Source organism: Eurosta solidaginis, chromosome 4 (assembly GCF_040869045.1).
Source record: "Eurosta solidaginis isolate ZX-2024a chromosome 4, ASM4086904v1, whole genome shotgun sequence".
NCBI classification, from domain to species: domain Eukaryota; kingdom Metazoa; phylum Arthropoda; class Insecta; order Diptera; family Tephritidae; genus Eurosta; species Eurosta solidaginis.
Genome location: NC_090322.1, coordinates 227,107,367 through 227,130,699, shown reverse-complemented (window position 1 = coordinate 227,130,699; position 23,333 = coordinate 227,107,367). Strand labels below are relative to the sequence as shown.

At 38.1% G+C, this 23,333-nt stretch overlaps 1 pseudogene; it reads left to right on the top strand.

Moving 5' to 3' along the window:
- Positions 1-23,333, top strand: part of LOC137248793 (protein retinal degeneration B-like) — a 44,590-nt pseudogene that overhangs the window by 17,676 nt on the left and 3,581 nt on the right.

The following is a 23,333-nucleotide window of genomic DNA, read 5'->3' as shown; positions in this document are numbered from 1 at the left end:
CCTAATTATTTTCTAGCTTTTCGTATTATTATTTCTTCATGTAAGTATTGTTTTCAATAAAACCGTTTAACTTAAAATTTTTTTTTTAATTACTTTATTTCAACTTAAGTAATAGCATTTTTCGTTTTACGCTTGTTGGGTATATTCGACGCCATTTCGAACGAACGCAAATCACCGATAAGTTAACTAGTATTTAACCCCGCCAGATCGACCGCTTAAGCTCAGCTGAAACTTCAGTTAAAGTAGACTGAAAAACTGCAGAATAAGTTTAAGCGTAGTTTAACTGACAAACTGAGTTGAAAGCCATGTCCGTTCGTCCGTCTGTCCGTCTGCTAACACGATGACTAGAGCAAATAGATGAAATATCTAAACCAAATTCGGTATACGGTCTTATCTGAACCCAAATGGGTTGGCATTGACGATATCGAAAATTTAGAAAAATTAAAAAAAATTTGGAAATATGGGCATGACACCACCCATATTTAGAAGAAGAAAATTTGTAACTTTAACATGCCTTATGGCCGTTAAAGACATTACATTGATATTTGGCAGAGACAATACCCTTGCAAAATTATAAAGACTGAGTGAAGATAATCAAAATCAATGCTATAAGTCGAACAAATATCTCCAAATCCGAAAGAAGTTTGGCATAAGCATTTTTTTCATAACTACCTACTACTTTTAAACTGGATTTTTACACGCTCAAGTTCATGAGTGGTAGCCTCTGTATCTTTTTTGCTCCTTTCGACCGAAAATGAGTTTAGAATAGAACTGTGGCGGTTTACTAACTAGCCTTTTTACAATAGTCAATGAGAGTCATTTTACTTCGCGACACGATTCACATGTCATTCAATGATAAATGTCAAAATGAGTTTTATACCTTTTCTTACTTACTTTGTTCTTTGTTCGAGCGGCCGTGACAAGCGCACGCATTCATCATAAATTTGTAAAAACTAAATCGCAAACACTGTGGTTCATCCGCGAATAAAATCAAGAAATATTTATATAAAGTTATACAGTGTGTTTCCTTGATTCGGCAGCGATAAAGCATTTCATTAGAAACCATCATTTGTTGGAATAATTCTGCCGACAAAGAAGCCCACATTGGTGACCCCGACATATAACAAATACAATACAGTGAAAAAGGTGCAAATACATATTCGCATTGCCCTCATCGTTTATCGACTCGGGAATGGAATAAACTTACCAAAAACATTAAAGCATCGATATTTTCACAAAACCAAAAGTGAATTTAATCAGAAAAGTGCAATCAAAATCGTCTTTTTTGCAAAAGTCAAAAAATTAAAAACGCACAAATTTCACCAGCTGATTCACACATTACGTCACTTGTGCGCAACAAAATTAAATTGTTTGCAACACAAAAACATTATTATCCAAAAAATTGATTTGGGAAACGTGCCCAACAGAAGCCGAAGTGGAAGATAACCAGTATCTTGACGATTTCAACCAGAGCTTTCGGATGATATTCAAGATGGACGAATCGAACAATTCAAATGGACAATCAGCATCAAACGTAAGTACCGCTAGCAATTTTCCTTTACCTGAAATTAGTAGAATTACAATAAGGGCACCGACGTTCGTAAAAAATGAACCGGATTTATTTTTTATTCAAATGGAAGCTCAATTTACCAACGGTGGAATCACTAGAGATAACGCTAAATATAATCATGTCATTGCTGCACTCGATCCTCAATATTTGTCAATGGTTTCTGATTTGATTCGTAATCCGCCGGACGACGGCACAAAATATGAAACATTAAAAGCGCGTTTAATTAATGAATATACAGCATCTGATCAAAAGAAATTAAAAGTTTTGTTAACAGAAATCGAACTCGGTGATGACAAACCATCGCATTTATTGCGTAAAATGCGTGATTTAGCACGAAGTTCTATGAGTGATGAAGCATTAAAATCACTTTGGATCGATCGTCTGCCCGAAAATGTGAGAGCGGTTGTAGCCATTTCTAACGATAATTTGAACACATGCGCCACTCTGGCCGATAAAGTAGTGGAATTAACTTCTTCGAAACAAATCTCCGAAATCAAAACGGAAATAAACCCTTCTTTGTCACAATTAAAAGCACAAATTGATGAACTCACAAAATCGTTTAATGACTTTAGGGCAAGTCGAAGTAAAAGTCCCAACCGAAACAACAACAGTAACAGACGTTCTCGATCTAAATCAAATAGAAAACATCCATATTGCCGTTACCATTACAAATTCGGGGCACTTGCTCGCAAATGTGAACAACCTTGCCGGTTCAAAAAACCTGAAGGCAGTTCAAACGATAATTCGGAAAACTAAAAACCACTTCGCCACCGACGGTACACGAAGTGGAATCAAATCTCACTCGCCGTCTCTTCGTCACTGATCAATCAAATCATCGTAAATTTTTAGTCGACACTGGCGCAGACTTATCAATTTTGCCAAAAAATTTATTCAATAAATTAAATAAACCAAATTCCTATAAACTTTTCGCCGCAAACGGCACACCCATAGAAACTTTCGGTAGCATTACTTGCAATGTCAATTTAGGACTAAGACGTGATTTCATTTGGACATTTTTGATAGCAAATGTGTCCAAACCCATTCTTGGCGCTGATTTTCTTGATGAATACGGATTGCTGGTTGATATAAAAAATAAACAATTTATCGATGTTCATACAAATTTACGAACTAAATGCAATTCTCATCTTACACATTATCAAAGAGTCTCTTCGGTTCATTGCAAATCTGATTTCAGCGAAATAATAAATGAATTTGTAGATCTCACTCTGCCTCCAACCTTCAATAAACGTGATAATTTGAAACCTAGTACAGTAAAACATCAAATTATTACAACGGGTCGTCCCACTTTTTCACGAGCACGTCGTTTAAACCCTGAAAAACTTAAACTAGCTAAAGTTTAGTTCGAAGCAATGCTAAAAGCGGGAATTTGTCAACCAAGTAAAAGTCCTTGGGCAAGCCCATTGCACATAGTACCCAAAAAAGGCGGCACATGGCGTTTTTGCGGTGATTATCGTGCTTTAAATGCCGTTACAATTCCTGATCGATATCCCTTACCTCACATCCAAGATGTAACACACATATTTGCAAACAAACAAATTTTTTCAAAAATCGATCTCGTTAGCGCATACAATCAAATCCCAATAGCAGAAGAAGACAAAGAGAAAACTGCAATCATTACACCCTTCGGCTTATTTTAATTCAATGTGATGACTTTTGGTCTCAGAAACGCATCTCAAACTTTTCAACGTTTCATGAACAGTATTTTTCACGATCTTGATTTCGTCGTTGTCTACATCGATGACATTTGCATAGCTTCAAATGACATGAGCGAACATCGAAAACATTTGAAAATTGTCTTACAACGTCTTAAAGAAAAAAACATTAAAATCAACCTTGCCAAATGCGAATTTGGACAACAAAAAATCACTTTTCTCAGTCACATCGTCACAAAAGATGGCATTTTACCAAAAACTGAAAAAGTTGATGTCATTAAAAATTTCAAAAAACCTGAAAAAGCACACGAACTCCGTAGTTTTTTGGCAATCCTTAACTCATATCGTCGCTTTCTACCGAATGCTGCTCAAATCCAAGGCAAACTTCAGCTGCTAATAAAAGGCAACAAAAAAAAAGATAATTCGCAAATTGCTTGGAACGACGATGCATCTTTAGCATTTGAAAAATGTAAAGCTGATATCGCCAACGCTGTCCTGTTAGCTCACCCAATTCCCAATACAACTTTGGCATTACACGTGGATGCTAGTAATCACGCAATAGGGGCAGCCCTTCACCAAATCAACAATGGTCAACTTCAACCATTAAGTTTCTATTCCAAACGATTAACCGATACCCAAAAGCGTTATAGCACCTATGATCGTGAACTTTTGGCAATCTTTCAGGCAATCAAACACAACAAATTTATGATCGACGGACGCAATTGCATTGTGTATACTGACCATAAACCATTAACATTTGCCTTTCGACAAAATCCCGACAAAGCTTCACCCAGACAAGCACGTCAACTTGATTTCATTGGTCAATTCACAACGGACATTCGTCACATTTCCGGCAAAGATAACGTTGTTGCAGACTTATTGTCGCGCATTGAAGAAATCAAAGTTAACGATATCAGCTTAGAACTTCTAGCAAATTCTCAAATAAACGACAACGAACTAAATGACATTCTGGAAGGAAAAATCCCATGTTCTTTAAATTTGAACAAAATTTATCTTCCTGGTTCTAATCTGCACGTTTATTGCGACACATCTTCTAAGCAAATCAGACCCTTTATCGTCGGTAACATGCGAAAGAGAATTTTCAATCTGGTGCACAACATCTCGCATCCTGGTAAAAGGGCTTCTGTCAATTTATTAACCGAACGTTATGTATGGCCAAACATCAAATCGGATGTCTCTAAATGGTCAAGTGAATGTGTTAATTGCCAAAAAAGCAAAGTTCACAAACATAACAAAACTGCTTTAGCTAATTTCAATGCACCTGACGGTCGTTTCAAACACATAAATATTGATATCATTGGACCTTTGCCGTTATCCAAGGGATTCCGTTATTGCTTAACATGCATTGATCGTTTCTCACGCTGGCCAGTTACAATCCCCATCGAAAACATGACAGCTGAAACGGTAGCCAATGCACTCATTCGTGGATGGATTTCACACTATGGCGTACCATTATATGTCACAACCGATCAAGGTCGACAATTCGAATCGAATGTATTCAAAGAATTGAATCGTCTTCTTGGTTGTAAACACATCCGTACCACTCCCTATCATCCACAAGCCAACGGCTTGATTGAACGTTTCCATAGAACTCTGAAGGCATCAATCATGTGTCATCAAAACGAAACTTGGTATGACGTGTTACCTTTAATCATGCTCGCATTAAGAACGACAATTAAAAATGATTTACAAGCTTGTCCAGCTGAATTGTTATACGGCACAACTTTAAGATTGCCGGGCGATTTTCTCGATGACAAAACTACTGATCTCTCGACAGATTTTGTTAAAAATCTAAAAAACGTCATGAACCAAATCAAAACCATTGTCACTTCGAATCACTCTGTGAACCATTGTTTCATTCAAAAAGAACTTTCGAATTGCACACATGTATTCCTACGTGATGATTCCGTTAGAGCACCATTTAAACAGCCATATGATGGCCCATTTGAAGTTGTTAAACGAAAAGAAAAAAATTTCGACATTCGGGTAAATGGAAGATTGGTAACGGTATCATGTGACCGTTTAAAAGCAGCTGTATCATATAAGGATAATAATGAAACGAATACCAAAAATTTTATTGTAAAAAATAATGTTAAAGAAAACAATGAACCTCTTAGTCAAAAATTTGAACATGCCAAAAAATCCAATAACGTTAACTGTGTACCCACAGAAGTTAGAACACGATCAGGAAGACTGATTAGAAAACCCAATCGTTTTGTAACTTTTTCAACGTGATCGGTGGATCACTGGTGGGGGAGTATGTGGCGGTTTACTAACTAGCCTTTTTACAATAGTCAATGAGAGTCATTTTACTTCGCGACACGATTCACATGTCATTCAATGATAAATGTCAAAATGAGTTTTATACCTTTTCTTACTTACTTTGTTCTTTGTTCGAGCGGCCGTGACAAGCGCACGCATTCATCATAAATTTGTAAAAACTAAATCGCAAACACTGTGGTTCATCCGCGAATAAAATCAAGAAATATTTATATAAAGTTATACAGTGTGTTTCCTTGATTCGGCAGCGATAAAGCATTTCATTAGAAACCATCATTTGTTGGAATAATTCTGCCGACAAAGAAGCCCACAGAACCATATGCATTAGGGTGGGTCGATTAGTATGGGCGAAACTTAACCGATATCGCGCCATCGATTTTTCGATAGGATTTGGGCTCAGGAAAAAAAGTTCCATTACGCATACCCAAAAACCTAATTTTAGAGCCTGCGAAACTTAATTTTTTTGAGAGAGTACTAAAAAAATTGTCATATGCATAGGTACCATATATATTAGGGCGGGTCGATTTGTGGGGAGGCAAAAAAAACGCCCATTGCTCTGTGAAAATCATATTCTAGGGATCAAAATAAGAAACTTTGCCAAAGGAATCATACCTCTAAAACGAATTCTGATGTCCCCCCCGCCCCTCCCAGGTAGGGGCAAATTTTGAAAAATACCACTTTGACCCGTTTAGAGTGCTCTACTCGACTCCAATTGTCCGACACCCACTAACTTTGGAGGCCCGACCCACCGATGCTAGTGGCACACCCCCTGGAACTCCCCTGGGGTTCACCATACAAACATTTCAAATTATTTCATTGCAATTTTTTTTATTTGTTTATACGTAATAATAAAATGTTACGTATACGCAGTGGTGCACCTCTTTTCAGTTGGTATGGATATGTTTGTGCTGATTTTTTCATGTAAAGTGCAAAACCGGTGATTTTTTGAAATGTTTGTATGGTGAACCCCCAGGGGGTTCTAGGGCGTGTGCCACTGGCATCGGTGGGTCGGCCTCCAAATTTAGTGGGGGTCGGTCATACATTTGGACTCGATTGGAGTACTCTAAATGGGTCAAAGTGGTATTTTTCAAAATTTGCCCCTACCTGGGGGGACATCAGAATTCGTTTTAGAGGTATGATTCCTTCGGCAAAGTTTCTTATTTTGATCCCTAGAATACGATTTTCATAGAGCAATGGGCGATTTTTAAATCCACCCGCCCTAATATATATATAAATATTTTTTTTTTTTTCAAAAACTGTTATTGCCAACGTTTTTAGCGGACATTTTTGGGTCGGACATGGTATACATGAAAATTTTACAATCAAATGAAAATCTTTTAGTAGGTCATGAAAAAAACCTTAAAAATCAAAGTCGAAAAAAATCAAAAAAATGAAATTTCGCAGGCTCGAAAATTATTTTTTTGGGTATGCGCAGGGGAACTTTTTTTCTTGAGCCCAAATCCTATCGAAAAATCGATGGTGCAATATCGGTCAACTTTCGTCCATACAAATCGACCCACCCTAATAACCATATGTACCATTGCGCAGCCTTATAACACTATTAACCGCACAAAGCAAACAACAACAGCGTTTCAAGGGCACAGCTGGGTATGTAATGTTCGGTTTACTTGTTTATTTTATATTTATCGAAAATATCTCTTAAGTATGTATGTCTGTTCGATATAATTGCAGTACCCTTCAAAAAACGCGAGTACTCCATAAATGGTGTAAAGAATACTCTTTTGGGAGTATAGGAGTGTTCAAAAACTAATCTGTATTCACACAATAAATGTGCTCCAATTAACATTGCGATGTACTAGGAGAGGAGTAGGTGATCCCACTCTCGCTTTCTTTGTGAGTATTCCATACAGTACATACGTGAGAGTACTTTCCAAAGTACTTTCACTGTAGTACTCCATGGAGCACCTACAGAGGATCATATGCCAAAGTACTAAAGAGGAATTGTATTGTCGGAAAGAATTATCGGAGTGAATTTAATTTAAAATGAAAGTAAATGAAGAGGGGCACAACTTTTATATTTTATACTACGAATATTCTTATGTTATTTAGCATGTGCGTGAATAAAAAACTAAATATTTCTCTATACTATAGTATGTAAACATAAAACCAGTGCGCTGTTGCATTTTATCAGAGTTGCCATAGTAAAATTTTATTATCAGTTATTTGTATGCAATATTTTACTTTTGGCAACTCTGTTCGATCGTCATCGTGTTGTGATCACGGTCGTTAAAAAACGAGCAATGATCGGCTGATGGTGGTCCACAAACGCATTGCAAAGGAGTATTGTTAGGCTACTCCAACATGAAGAAAATGGAACACGTAATCCAACAATTTTTGCAGGGTACATATCTTATACAGTCGATTATTCGGATATTACAAATGGGATAATTTTTGCTCAGCTCCATACAGGAAAGGTATGAAGCCTTCGGCACAGCCGAAAACAGTCCCGTCCTTACTTGTTAATATTTTATTTATTTACAAACTTTAGCCGACAGCATTGCTGATCTGCATGGCAGACCAATAACAAGCAGTACAGGCAGTGAACGTAGAAAATCGAGTGGCGCACCACCACCGATTGTCACCCAAGAGCCGCCAAGTGCTGACGGCACTTCAGATGAGGATGAAGAAAACGCTGGACAAGAAGTGAGCGCACGTTCACGTTCGCAAAGCATACAATTGACGAAGTCCAAATTCGGTTCTAAGGGTACGCTACATTCGCCAGCTGGCTCGGCGCATAGTTTCGATTTACAGGTAAATATTTGATCATGAATATTTAAAATCATTGGTGTGTTTCGTTAAAAAAATGCTTGCCTAAAGTGTGTAATTTATGACATAACTGTTAAAATAATTTGTAATCATACACGAAGTACGAAGCTCGTTTGTGTTTACGTGAATGTCTTATATGCTTAGCTGACTTTTCGTTTTGTGCTTTAAACGGCAAGGTCGTTTAATATCTTGAAGGGTGAGGAAATATGATATACAGCTATGAGAATTATGGATAGGAACATTTTTAGTACCTACCGAACAGTAGTCCAGAAGAGATGATAGTAGCTATCGAGCAAAATAACATAAATGGAGATCTACACATACTTAAAATACACAACCTCTGATAGTGTTCGTGTTCCTACACAAGATCAAGGCCTTAGATTTACCAATTGCTAATTGTATCACATATTCAATAGCCAAACCAATTTAATAAGGGGATTTGTGTTCCTAGGAAAGTGTCAGGAATTGTCGTCTACACACGAGGACCCACTGAAATTAAGAAGCTTTTTTTTAAATAATAAGCCATCAAGCAAGGGTTCCGCTTGATGATCATCATTTGCACTAATTTTTTTAAACTGGGAACATGACCAAAAGCACCGTCGATTCAAAAGCCGGTTGGAGCGTATCTCTTAGAAGGACTTCAGAAAAATCAAACTCTCGTCATATCTCCCAAAAGCCCTCCACCATTTCATTTATCTCTACATCAGGGGTCGGCAATACCGTAGCACATTGTGCTCTCATTACGTATGCGAAATAGAAAGGGTTGCTGTTGACAAAATAGCAGGCATATTGTAAGTAAGGACAGGTCAACGAGAACTACTCTTCGTCTGAGGGTTGAAAACCAAGAGGTCAACCATGGTCAAGGGTACAGCTGCAAAGAAGCTATTAGATGTGAGGACTTTGACAAGATCTGCTTTATGAGATAGAAGTTAAGTCAAATATGCTCTATGAGATGCTGCTGTAGTGGAGCGCACTGTGCGGATATCGCTGGTTTTTATAAACGGCGCTATTAGAGCAACACCTACCTTGGCTTTGGTGGCACGCTAAACTTTTCACACGAGGCGACTGTGGCCCGGTGTTTGATTAAGTTTCGTGATATGTTGTAGGGGATTTGTGACTTCGGCCACACTATCATTCGTACCGAATTAGATTCCGTCCCAGATAGGACAAACTACTATATTCCGAAAACTGCCCCATGTGTCAGTTACTCATTAATTTTCTTGTATGAGGACTGGGGAGTTGGACTCATCTGGGGAAGTGGACAAGTTAGCTGGCTTACAGAAAAATCGACGTTGGCTGGGAAGATTTGTAGAGGATGATTTTTGCAAGGAGTTAGAACTAGAGATAGTAGCAGTGTTTTTTTTACATCTATAGACGTTTACGCTTAAACTTTATATGGATTTCTAAGGGTCAAACTTTAAATACACCTCTGAAATTGCTGCGCCTAAAATTTGTCCTACATAATTGCAATACGCATTATACTCAGATGTAACTGAAATATGTTTCTCTGTTTCACCCTCTACACTAATTCTATGTATTTTATGCGTGTCCACAATTCATCGCAACTGATTCAGCTATATGTTATCCCCTATGGCCATCAGAGGGTTGTGTCTCCGCTTTTCGGTACACCCTGTGCTGTAGCTAGTTATTTAACCACTGTCGCCAGATGGGTCTCCTAAACATTAACTAAGCGAGGATTAGCATTTTTTTACGCGCAAACGTAAACGTATACGCGTGTGAAAAAAAAACACGGCTAATGTATAGTCTTCCAAACAGAGTTTGAACCGATTAAGAATGCACTGAATGTGATGATATCTATACTGTAAGGGAACTTAAAGTCTAAGCAAAAGTCAAGAGTCTTACCAAAATTCTGAGATCAGTCGTAAGTGTAGTCTAAAAGTGCCTAATCTTGTTTGGGGCTGGATCAAACTAAAGTTGGGATAATCTGAATCAATATCAGTATTCCAAGAAGTTGTCACATAAATTTCTCGGCGCGAAACTGAAGTGATCATAGGGGGAAGTAGAGAGTACAGAACTCCGCTAGCTATGCGGATGGTCAGAACTAGATAACGTCGAGCCGTTTTAGTGCACTAAAGCAACAAAGTGGTCAATAATTAGCCTAACACAAACACAAAAAAAAAACAAGTAAGGAAGGTTAAGTTCGGGTGTAACCGAACATTACATACTCAGTTGAGAGCTATGGTGACAACATAAGGGAAAATAACCACGCAGGAAAATGAACCGAGGGAAGCCCTGGAATGTGTTTATATGACATGTGTATCAAATGAAAGGCACTAATGAGTATTTTATGAGGGAGTGGGCCATAGTTTTATAGGTGGACGCCATTTATGGATATAGCCATAAAGGTGGATCAGGGTTGACTCTAGAATGCGTTTGTACGATATGGGTATCAAATGAAAGGTGCTAATGAGTATTTTAAAAGGGAGTAATCCTTAGTTCCATAGGTGGACGCCGTTTCGATATATTGCCACAAAGGTGGACCAGGGGTGACCCTAGAATTTGTTTGTACAATATGGGCATCAAATGAATGGTGTTAATGAGTATTTTAAAAGGGAGTGGGCCTTAGTTCTATAGGTGGATGCCGTTTCGAAATATCGCAATAAAGGTGGACCAGGGGTGACTCTAGAATGTGTTTGTACGATATGGGTATCAAATTAAAGGTATTAGTGAGGGTTTTAAAAGGGAGTGGTGGTTGTTGTAGAGGTGGTCGCCTTTTCGAGATATCGCCATAAAGGTGGACCAGGGGTGACTCTAGAATGCGTTTGTACGATATGGGTATCAAATAAAAGGTGTTAATGAGTATTCTAAAAGAGAGTAATCACTAGTTCCATAGGTGGACGCCGTTTCGAGATATCACCATAAAGGTGGACCAGGGGTTACCCTAGAATTTGTTTGTACAATATGGGTATCAAAAGAAAGGTGTTAATGAGTATTTTAAAAGGGAGTATTCCTTAGTTCCATATGTGGACGCCGTTTCGAGATATCGCCATAAAGGTGGGCCAGGGGTGACTCTAGAATTCGTTTGTGCAATATGGGTATCAAACGAAAGGAGTTAATGAGTATTTTAAAAGGGAGTGGGCCTTCGTTCTAAAGGTGTTCGCCTTTTCGAGATAACGCCATAAAGGTGGACCAGGGGTGACTTTAGAATATGTTTGTACGATATGGGTATCAAATGAAAGGTGTTAATGAGTATTTTAAAAGGGCGTGGGGCTTAGTTCTATAGGTGGACGCCTTTTCGAGATCTCGCCATAAAGGTGGACCAGGGGTGACTCTAGAATGAGTTTGTACGATTTGAGTATCAAATTAAAGGTATTAATGAGAGTTTAAAAGGGAGTGGTGGTAGTTGTATATGTATAGGCGTTTTCCAGATATCGACCAAAATGTGCACCAGGGTGACCCAGAGCATCATCTGTTGGATACCGCTAATTTATTTATATATGTAATATCTGCCAAGATTTTAAGGGTTTTTTATTTCGCCCTCCAGAACTTTTTCATTTTCTTCTTATGGTAGGTGTTACAACCATTTTATAAAGTTTTTTCTAAAGTTATATTTCGCGTCAATAAAACAATCCAATTACCTTACCATGTTTCAACCCTTTTTTCGTAGTTGGTATAGAATTATGGCATTTTTTTCATTTTTCGTAATTTTCGATATCGAAAAAGTGGGCGTGGTCATAGTCGGATTTCGTTCATTTTTCATACCAAGATAAAGTGAGTTCAAGTAAGCACGTGAACTAAGTTCATTAAAGATATGTCGATTTTTGCTCAAGTTATCGTGTTAACGGCCATGCGGAAGGACAGACGAACGACTGTGTATAAAAACTGGGCGTGGCATCAACCGATTTCGCCCATTTTCACAGAAAACAATTAAAAGGGGCATAGCCACCTAATTTCAAAAGGATTGGTAAATTTTTGGCCGACTTATGGCTTTAAATGTATCCTAGACAAATTAAATGAAAAAGGGCGGAGCCACGCCAATTATGAAATTTTCTTTTATTTTTGTATTTTGTTGCACAATATCATTACTGGAGTTGAATGTTGACATAATTTACTTATATACTGTAAAGCTATTAAATTTCTTGTTAAAATTTTACTTTAAAAAAATGTTTTTTTAAAAGTGGGCGTGGTCGTTCTCCGATTTTGCTAATTTTTATTAAGCAGACATAAAGTAATAAGAGTAACGTTCCTGCAAAATTTCATTATGATATCTTCAACGACTGCTAAATTACAGCTTGCAAAATTTTAAATTAACTTCTTTTAAAAGTGAGCGGTGCCACGCCCATTGTCCAAAGTTTTACTAATTTTCTATTCTGCGTCATAAGTTCAACCCATTTACCAAGTTTCGTCGCTTTGCTTGTCTTTTGTAATGAATTATCGCACTTTTTTTTTAATTTTTCGAAATTTTCGATATCGAAAAAGTGGGCGTGGTTATAGTCCGATATCGTTCAGTGTGTGCTCAGTGAGTGCTCAGGAACCTATATACCAAATTTCATCAAGATACCTCAAAATTTACTCAAGTTATCGTGTTAACGGTCGGACGGACGGACGGACGGACATGGCTCAATCAAATTTTTTTTCGATCCTGATTATTTTGATATATGGAAGTCTATATCTATCTCGATTCCTTTATATATGTACAACCAACCGTTATCCAATCAAACTTAATATACTCTGTGAGCTCTGCTCAACTGAGTATAAAAATTGGCAAAAATATTTCGGTCTTGACAACCAAGTCCGACATAGGTTTCATTCAAGATTATATTTTTATATTGCTATAACTTTTATCACCGTAATCGCATGTGGTATCACAACCCGCATGCTTCTCCTACCGGGGTATCTACAACTCAACCTAATGCAACCCGGACCGCTTGAGGCATGTTGAGGTCCTTCTCTGCTTAGGTTGAGATTGGGCTCAAATGACGAACTGAGGCGTACTTGAAAGTCAGCGCTGGTACACTGAACAACTGCGATATCTCACAGAACTTCCCACAAATTTGACTCAATATGCGTCTGGGAGGCGGTTCCCTGTCTACCAAGTTTTTGTTGCTGTGTCTTTTAAGTTTTCATCGAAGTAAGCATTTTCTTAAGTTATGAGTATCTACACCTCCAAAGGAGATACGCCGTGACGGCAACCATAAGTGATATGTGAACTTTGTTGCAACTTTGCTCGCAAGGGCACATTGAACACATCGCTCCAGCTGTTGGTAGCCATAATTTCGAAATAGTAAAAGAATTCGTTTATTTGGGAACTAGCATCAACACTAACAATAAAATCAGCTCTGAAATCTAGCGAAGAATCACTCTTGCCAATAAATGATACTTTGGATTAGGTAGGCAATTGACATGGAAAGTGCTCTCTCGGCAAACAAAAATCATGCTCTACAAGTCAATTATCCGTCCCCTCTTGCTATATAATGCAGAAGCATGCACCATGACAGCATCAGCTGAAGAGATAAAGAGAAAAGTTCATCGAAAGGTTAGGAACCTCTTCGCCTTGGCGATGGCGAGTACCGAAAAAGATTTTACGATGAGCTGTACGAGCTTTACGCAGCCATAAACATGATCTATCGAATTTAAATGCAGCGGATACGCTGGCTAGGCCCTGCTATGCGAATGAGAGATGACGCGCCGGCTAAGAAAGTATTTTTATCGCAACCCGCCTATGGAAGCAGAAGAAGTGGGCGGCCACCACTCCGGAAAACGATTTAAACTCCTTTGGTGTGACCAATTGGTGCCACTAGGCATAGCGAAGGAGCGACTGGTGCGCTTTGTAGGACGGCCATAACGGTTTAAGCGGTTAAGCGCCAATTAAGTAAGCAAGTAATTGAAGCGATTCAGATAGCCGCGGTGTCTTTCGTTCCTAGCATCTATGCTCGGGCGAAATTGAAAGTAACGAAAGAAAAATTTTAACGTCTAACTTAATATGTATTCCCTCTACAAACTTAGTTAGCTCAGGGTTTTAATACGAGGGCAAAGCTTACCTCTTTAATTACGCATTCCCTCGACTGAGGTCCAATTTAATTAGTATCTAATTTTAAAACGATACTTAGTTTGCGACCTCCTTCACCCTTCAAGACATTCAATTTTTCATTACTTTGCGAAACTTGCATTTGTATTTCTTCTTGTTAACACGATTTTTTTAAATTTAAACGAAAACTCTAATTAAAAAAATTTATTAATAGCCGCATGCTAAGAGTACACACCACAAACGCGTAAATTTCTTTGTTTTACTAAATGTAATATCTGAATGCAAAATCGTATTCCTTTTTTTTATTTTTATTGTTTAATTGGTTTTCATTCTTATAGAAGTTTTCTAGTTTTACAACAAAACTAAAGCGAACGTTTGGTGTGATCGGTTCTAGAGTGAAAAGAACTTTCCACACAGAAGTTAAAATCTTGTTAAATGTAACACATAGATGGCGCCATTTTCATTTCGCTCTTTGAAAACGCCTACTCACTTTGTAAACCGAACCACCTCATTGTTATAGTCTTTTACAAAAGTATTGCTCCCAGCAAAATAACTAATTATTCAAAAATTTCAGGTTGCAAATTGGCGTATGGAACGTTTAGAGGTGGATACTAAGTCGAACTCTGACGAAGAGTTCTTCGACTAAGTAAGTACTTTATATACCGAAAACATAGTTTCTTAAGGAGACGAAAATTACGTCTGTAATTGCCATTTCGTCAGAGCATCTAAAAGAGCACAGTAAATTGGAGCGACAGGTGCAGAAGAATTACCGTAACTGACGCGTCTCACACTCCCAATCATACTTATCAATAATCAGAAACATCGACCCAATTACAGATTCTTTCATATGATAAATTATCTGCGACAGCGTGAGTCAATGTATGTGTGATTTGTGCTGCGACTAACTAGCAGTAGCTAGTTCAATCACAATCTCATTGGCTTATATTTTCGCAGATAACGACTTCTCTGATCCCAGCCGTTTTGTGATAAACATGCTTCCGAACGAAATCTAGCTCAGTCACGGTGATTTCTATGAATCTTATCCGCCGATTTAGTTTTATCTTTCTATCGGTGTGACAATATCACTAGTAATCGCAGCACAAATCACAAATGCATTGACTCACGCTGTCGCAGCTAGTTTCTTTGTTGAGACAAAAGTTGTGATTGTGATTTACATCATATTGTAACGAAGTTAGAGAAATTCCGCTTATTCCAAACCTACTGTTATCGTTCGAATCGCTAAACTGTTGAATAAATAACTCCAATAACCAATAATGCAAAATGGTCTTTATTAGACTACTTTGGGAGTACTTACAATTATACTTCACTTCGCAACTAATAGCGTGCTTAAATCAAACTGATTACTGACTACTCAGCTTGCGCTGCTTTTATACTCTCCGTTGCTTCATTTGCATATTTCTACCAAAGTCTAGACGTTTCGCCTTCTAGAATCACTTGCTTGGTTACCAGCGATATAAATGTATATTTGCAGTTTAGGCGTTTCTCATATTCATGTGCGTGTGTATGTCAGCACTATTTCTGCTAATGACCACAAGTGTGTGCGCGTAATATCTCTTTATTGCATTGTATGTATTTGCGTAAATGATGATTAATTTGTTTACGTACCAAGAGTGGCAGCTTGCTGTATTGTTGTTGTGCCTTTATTTAATAACCGCCTAGTGATGTGAGTATCACTTAGTGATGCTAATAGTCACCACAATATTATTTTTCTATCAATGTTCGGGTCACCAAAAATAATGCAAATCGGTGCGACTTTCAAATCGCAGTTGAAAGTTGCGTGTAAAAATCGGTGCGCCATTCAAATCGCAGTCACACATCACGATTTTCCTTGGTTCTAATAATAGTTGCTTGCATACCTGCATATCCTTATAACTCAATGTTTTTCGTTTTTGATTTAGATATCAATGAGACAAACTCACTTGCCAAATGGAGTTCGCTTGAACTACTCGGTGAAGGTGATGACAGTCCGTCTCCAACTAGTGGTGTGGCTTACAAAGATAGTGAAGAATATAGCATTTTCAATCAGGACTTCCTTATGCGCGTTGCTTCCAAACGTGGCAATAAGCGTCAACTGCGTTCCTCGGCTAGCATAGATCGTGCACATGAAACTTCACCGCCAGGTTCGCCAGGTGCACCATCTTGTTGCACCACTATACTCATACTCGTTGTACATGCGGGCAGCGTTTTAGGTAAGACGTGAGAATTAAATGCTTGCAAAATGAAGTTAATAATGTTTTTTTTTTTTTATTCATTTCAGACGCCACCAGTGAGCTGACCGCCAAGAAGTCAGACATTACCACATTTCGCGGCGCTTTCGAGGGGGTTATGCGTCAACATTATCCAAGTTTGCTGAGTCATGTCACAATAAAAATGGTTCCATTTCCTTCCATTTGTACCGATGCATTGGGTATACTCTCTAGCCTTAGTCCATACTCATTTGATGCTTCGCCATCGGCAGCCGATATACCAAATATAGCCGATGTACCTATTGGCGCAATACCGTTGCTATCGGTGGCATCACCAGAATTTCAAGATACCGTTAATAAGACAGTGACAGCAGCAAATATTGTTTATCATTAATTTATGAAATCTGAAGAGGGTCACGGTTTCGCTGGTCAAGTGGTAATGCTGGGTGATTCGATGGGTTCGCTGTTGGCTTGTGAGGCGTTGTGCCGCGGTAATTGCTCTGATGGGGCTGGTGATTTTGGTGGCGGTAGCCGTTCATCACGCACAGATGACGACGAACGTCTTGTCTATTCAGATTTAGATGCGCAACGTTTATTGGTTGCACCATCGCCACGTCGTCGACGCTCCTCATCGAGTGATTCGCGCGGTAACAATCTGGATTTTGAAGTGGGTGATTTTTTATGTTTGGCTCACCGCTCTCCATTGTGTTGGCATCACGCAAGTTGCACGATGCTAAGGCGGGTAAGTTGGTCCGACCAAACTGTAATCAAGTGTACAATTTATTCCATCCTACCGATCCAATTGCTTTCCGTCTGGAGCCATTGCTCAGCGCCAGGTTTTCCATGTTGGTACCAGTAAATGTTCCACGCTATGCTAAGTACCCATTAGGCAATGGGCAGCCTTATCATTTATGTGAGTTTCTAATTAATAGAAAATGTTTCAATATATTTATTTAACTTACCTTTTACAGTGGAGGTCATTCACTCTCACCCGCAGCATTTTAACGATGCCAGCAATTTATTTAGTGGCAGACGTTTATCGGATGCTTCTGTGCAAAGTACTATATCTGTCCTAATTGAAAATATATCGCTAAGTACAATCCACTCACGTAAGTTGCTAGTATATTTAGAAAGCTTGAGCATAAGTTTTAGAGAGAAAGTTTCCCTAAACATAACACGTTACTCATATAAAGCATTGTAGCACTGCTAAGAAACTCAAACTTGTAAAATAACTATAACATAATTACATTAGGATGGACCAGTTTCTTTTAGCGACACCTTTTCTAGCACATTGTTTAAGTGAAAACAAGTCAAAGAAGCCTTTTTCAAAAATGAAAGAACAAAAACTACCAGAAGTTTCGAAAACTCGAAATGAGTTCGAAATATCCTTAAATATAAGAGCAAGGTAGTTATTCTCTTTGACTTAAGTCCCAAAATTGGTAATGCCTTACAATTCTATGACTTACAATTTTATGTGATATGTTTGTATGACAATGATTTTGAAAAAGTTGCCTAAAACAAATTGGCCCACCCTAGTTTACATAAAATATTGACACTTGTAAAATTAGACTTATTAGTCATATAAATTACATACATATATACATTATCTCTGCAGTCCAAATGAAATGGTGGGGCACAAAACGTTTAGATTACGCTTTATATTGCCCGGAAGGTTTGAGTAATTTTCCAGCTCACGCTTTGCCGCATTTGTTCCATGCCAGTTATTGGGAGAGCGCCGATGTGATTGCATTCATTTTGCGACAGGTGAGTATTGGTTATTTTAAAGAAAAAAATTTGATTAGGTGTTTTTTATTTTGGTGAGAGCTTGAGGTTTAGAGAAAAAACCTATGTACCGTAGAGTTCAACAACCTCGAGAACATGTGACAGAATATAAACCGATGATATCTCGAAAAAAATACTTCTAATAGGGTCTACACACAGTGAATCAGATTCAAGAGTCAGTTTCGATGTGTAAGTGAAAATATTTTAGTATTAGTCCCACAGGCATGATTCTGGCTGACTCGTATACGTACAAAGCTGACTAGAGAGTGAGATGCACCGTGTGTAGGCCAATAAGGCCACGAGTGAGCACGCATTTTAATAAAAAATAAAATAAATGTAAGGCGCGATAACCTCCGAAGAGATCTAAGGCCGAGCTTCTCTTCCAATTTGCGTCGTGCTCCTCTTGATTTTTCCCTACAAATTGGCCGGACGGGACCTACATGTTTTATGCCGACTCCGAACGGCATCTGCAAGGCAGATGAGTTTTCACTGAGAGCTTTTCATGGCAGAAATACAATCGGAGCGCTTGCCAGACACTGCCGAGGGGCGACCCCGCTTAGAAAAATTTTCTTCTGATTGAAAAATCTTATTTCTAAAATTTTGATGTTGCTTTGCCCAGGAGTTGAACCCAGGGCATACGGTGTGATAGGCGGAGCACGCTACCATCACACCACGGTGGCCGCACGCATTTTATTCATCAGAATAAATAGGCACACTACCAAATCTCAGATACCATTTTATATTTTTTTAATATCCTTAGTTGAAGTTTCACGGCAGGTAATTATGAGGCAAAATTTAAATTTTCCATCTTACGCGTTTCGATACTTTCGCAACTTCGTCAGAGAGCTTCGTTATCATTAAAAAAAAAAAAAAAACACTCTTATTTTCATAAAACGCTAAACACTTCAACACAACCAACGGTTTAAATGATATCCTACAATTTATTAAGAAGATGGGAATAGTATAAATAGAATATGGGAACACTTTAAGTAAGAACCGATTATCAGTTCAGCGGACCAGGGAAAAACACGTGATCTGCATTTTTTTTTCAACCATGCACGGTTACTCCACAAATGGACAAAGGAGAAACTGAACTGGCCCTACGAGAAATGCGCACTGATACTCTTAACAGGATCAGAGCATAGAGCAGAGCCGTGAACAAAAACGTGAAAGCATTTCTTAGGCTCTGATATGAGTTACGTCGTATTCTAGGGCGGACTTAATATCAGAATAAGGGCTCAGAACGATATGCCATTTCTAGTGGAGCGAAGTAAAAAAATAAATTTAGTGCTATTTGTTCTGTTAGACATTGTTATGCCGAACAATCCCGCAAAAACGGAGCGTGTCCCGTTCATTAGAAAAATGGACATTTCTTCCTCCAACTTTTTGAGACTATTAGTCTAACAAAATCCAGAATGTATAAATAAGATATTAGCTGACATGAGAATTTGGCGTTAAACGGAGTCAAAGCTGACCTAACATATAACAAGGACTTTATTACCGAAGTGGTTGACTTATACAAAATATAAGATATACTTCGCGCGAGGAATGAAAGGAGATCAAGGGCTTCATCTTACTCGAAGCAGCAGCTACCCTGCTCCAAAACAATAAAATCTTAGAGGTCAATGTAACGATTTTTGCTTGCACCCGCGATATCTTGCAAGGAGGGGTCGATCTGTGCTGGCGCTCATAGAGTATCTCGATATTCCCAACTGGATATAAACGAGGCCGACAGTCACGAGCACCCATCATTAAGTTATCTTCTGAGGAACACTGCAGAATACAGTTTTAGGCCAACAAACTTGATCGCACCTAACCGAAATGATTGTCCGGTATTGAGGTTCTTATGACAATGTTTGGATAGGAAAGGTGTGAAATTTTTTCTTATGATTAACATATTGCACTAATTCACCGATGTTCATACAAGAGCATATGCTCACAGCGTTCCATCTGCAGAAGTTGTGGGGATGGGGAGAAAGAGTAGTCGTTTCATCACATCCTCCGCTAATTGGAGAATAATAGTATAATATAATTCACAATATAAACTTGTTCGAGTGGTATGGTGAATAGTTCCCATTAATGCCCTCCCAACCTATGCAGTTTCGTAGTCCTTGGATGAAAACCACGGGTCATGATAAATTTATAGAGTACTAAAAAAAAAACAAGACTCCATCAATGTTCTTCGCACAAGAATTCCTATTTATATCTGTTCTTAAACGAGTTCATAAAACGTATCTGCCCCCATTTGTCATCTATCTCTTGTTCCCACCCTCAACTAAAGTTTCAAGGCTTTAACATAAGATCAGTTTTCAGATTTTATTTACATATTTCTATTGTTTAATCCGGGATCCAGCTTTCATCTCATATATTGAGAACGGAAGAGACATTCTTAGTTTCTTCAACCTTTTTGCTTTGAACTGTTCCCAAGCGAATTTTTTAAATAATTTTGATCCTTTCTAAATGCTAGCCTTGAAGGCTACTGTTCAATGTCTGACGTTGACACTTTTTCGTAGTACAGAAAGTCACAAATATTGATAATTTTCTTCATTGACCCTGAAAAAATATAAGTCAAATCGTGTCACCTCACGAGGCCAACAATAGATAAATTTGTTCCTAAGAGGTTAAAAGAAAAGAGAATTATTAAATCTTCTAAACAAACTCTAATTTTTTTCCATAAAAAAATTTATGAATTACATCAAAATTCCATTATTTCCAGATTGGCAAATTCGATGGCATTCCATTTGTCGGATATGCTGATGACAAAGACACCGTCACCTTCCATCCGAGTCAACCACGTGAGAAATGGATGAAAAAGCGTACTTCCGTCAAGTTGAAAAACGTTGCTGCCAATCATCGAACCAACGATATCATTGTATTAGAGGGACGTGAACAACGTTTGAATGCCCGTTTTATGTACGGCCCACTCGATATGATCACTTTGCATGGCGAAAAAGTCGATATACATTTAATGAAAGATCCACCAGCTGGCGAATGGACATTCCTTGCCACCGAATTGACTGATAAAACGGGACGTATCTCATATAGCATACCCGATCAAGTTGCACTGGGCTATGGTATTTATCCAGTGAAAACGATTGTACGCGGTGATCATACATCAGTCGATTGTTATTTGGCCATTGTACCACCAATGACCGAATGTGTGGTGTTTAGTATTGATGGTTCCTTTACAGCATCGATGTCGGTGACGGGGCGTGATCCAAAAGTACGTGCTGGTGCAGTTGATGTATGCCGGCATTGGCAAGAGCTGGGCTATTTGTTGATCTACATTACAGGACGTCCAGATATGCAACAACAGCGAGTAGTCTCATGGTTAAGTCAACACAATTTTCCACATGGTCTTATTTCATTCGCCGATGGGCTATTGACAGATCCGTTGGGCCACTAGACCGCTTATTTAAATAATTTAGTTCAAAATCATGGAATATCTATAGTCGCCGCATGTGGTAGCAGCAAAGATATAACGGTGTATACCAATGTGGGTTTGCGTCCCGATCAAATATTTATTGTAGGCAAAGTAAGTTGGTATGCGTGAAAGTGTTATACAAAATAATAGATTTTTTTCCTTTTTTATACTCGGTTGAGCAGAGCTCACAGAGTATATTAAGTTTGATTGGATAACGGTTGGTTGTACATATATAAAGGAATCGAGATAAATATAGACTTCCATATATCAAAATAATCAGGATCGAAAAAAAATTCGATTGAGCCATGTCCGTCCGTCCGTCCGTCCGCCCATTAACACGATAACTTGAGTAAATTTTGAGGTATCTTGATGAAATTTGGTATGTATGTTCCTGAGCACTCATATCAGATCGCTATTTAAAATGAACGATATCGGACTATAACCACGCTCACTTTTTCGATATCGAAAATTTCGAAAAACCGAAAAAGTGCGATAATTCATTACAGAAGACAACTAAAGCGACGAAAATTGGTAGACGAGGTGAACTTATGACGCAGAATAGAAAATTAGTAAAATTTTGGACAATGGGCGTGGCACCGCCCACTTTTAAAAGAAGGTAATTTAAAATTTTTGCAAGCTGTAATTTGGCAGTCGTTGAAGATATCATGATGAAATTTGGCAGGAACGTTGCTCCTATTACTATATATACGCTTAATAAAAATTAGCAAAACCGGAGAAGGACCACGCCCACTTTAAAAAAAAATTTTTTTTAAAGTAAAATTTTAACAAAAAATTTAATATCTTTACAGTATATAAGTAAATTATGTCAACATTCAACTCCAATAATGATATGGTGCAACAAAATACAAAAATAAAAGAAAATTTCAAAATGGGCGTGGCTCCGCCCTTTTTCATTTAATTTGTCTAGGATACTTTTAACGCCATAAGTCGAACAAAAATTAACCAATCCTTTTGAAATTTGGTAGGGGCATAGATTTTATGACACTAACTGTTTTCTGTGAAAATGGGCGAAATCGGTTGATGCCACGTCCAGTTTTTATACACAGTCGTCCGTCTGTCCTTCCGCATGGCCGTTAACACGATAACTTGAGCAAAAATCGACATATCTTTAATGAACTTAGTTCACGTGCTTACTTGAACTCACTTTATCTTGGTATGAAAAATGAACGAAATCCGACTATGACCACGCCCACTTTTTCGATATCGAAAATTACGAAAAATTAAAAAAATGCCATAATTCTATACCAAATACGAAAAAAGGGATGAAACATGGTAAGGTAATTGGATTGTTTTATTGACGCGAAATATAACTTTAGAAAAAACTTTATAAAATGGTTGTGACACCTACCATATTAAGTAGAAGAAAATGAAAAAGTTCTGCAGGGCGAAATAAAAAACCCTTAAAATCTTGACAGGTATTACATATATAAATAAATTAGCGGTATCCAACAGATGATGTTCTGGGTCACCCTGGTCCACATTTTGGTCGATATCTGGAAAACGCCTTCACACCACTCCCTTTTAAAACTCTCATTAACACCTTTCATTTGATACCCATATTGTACAAACAAATTCTAGG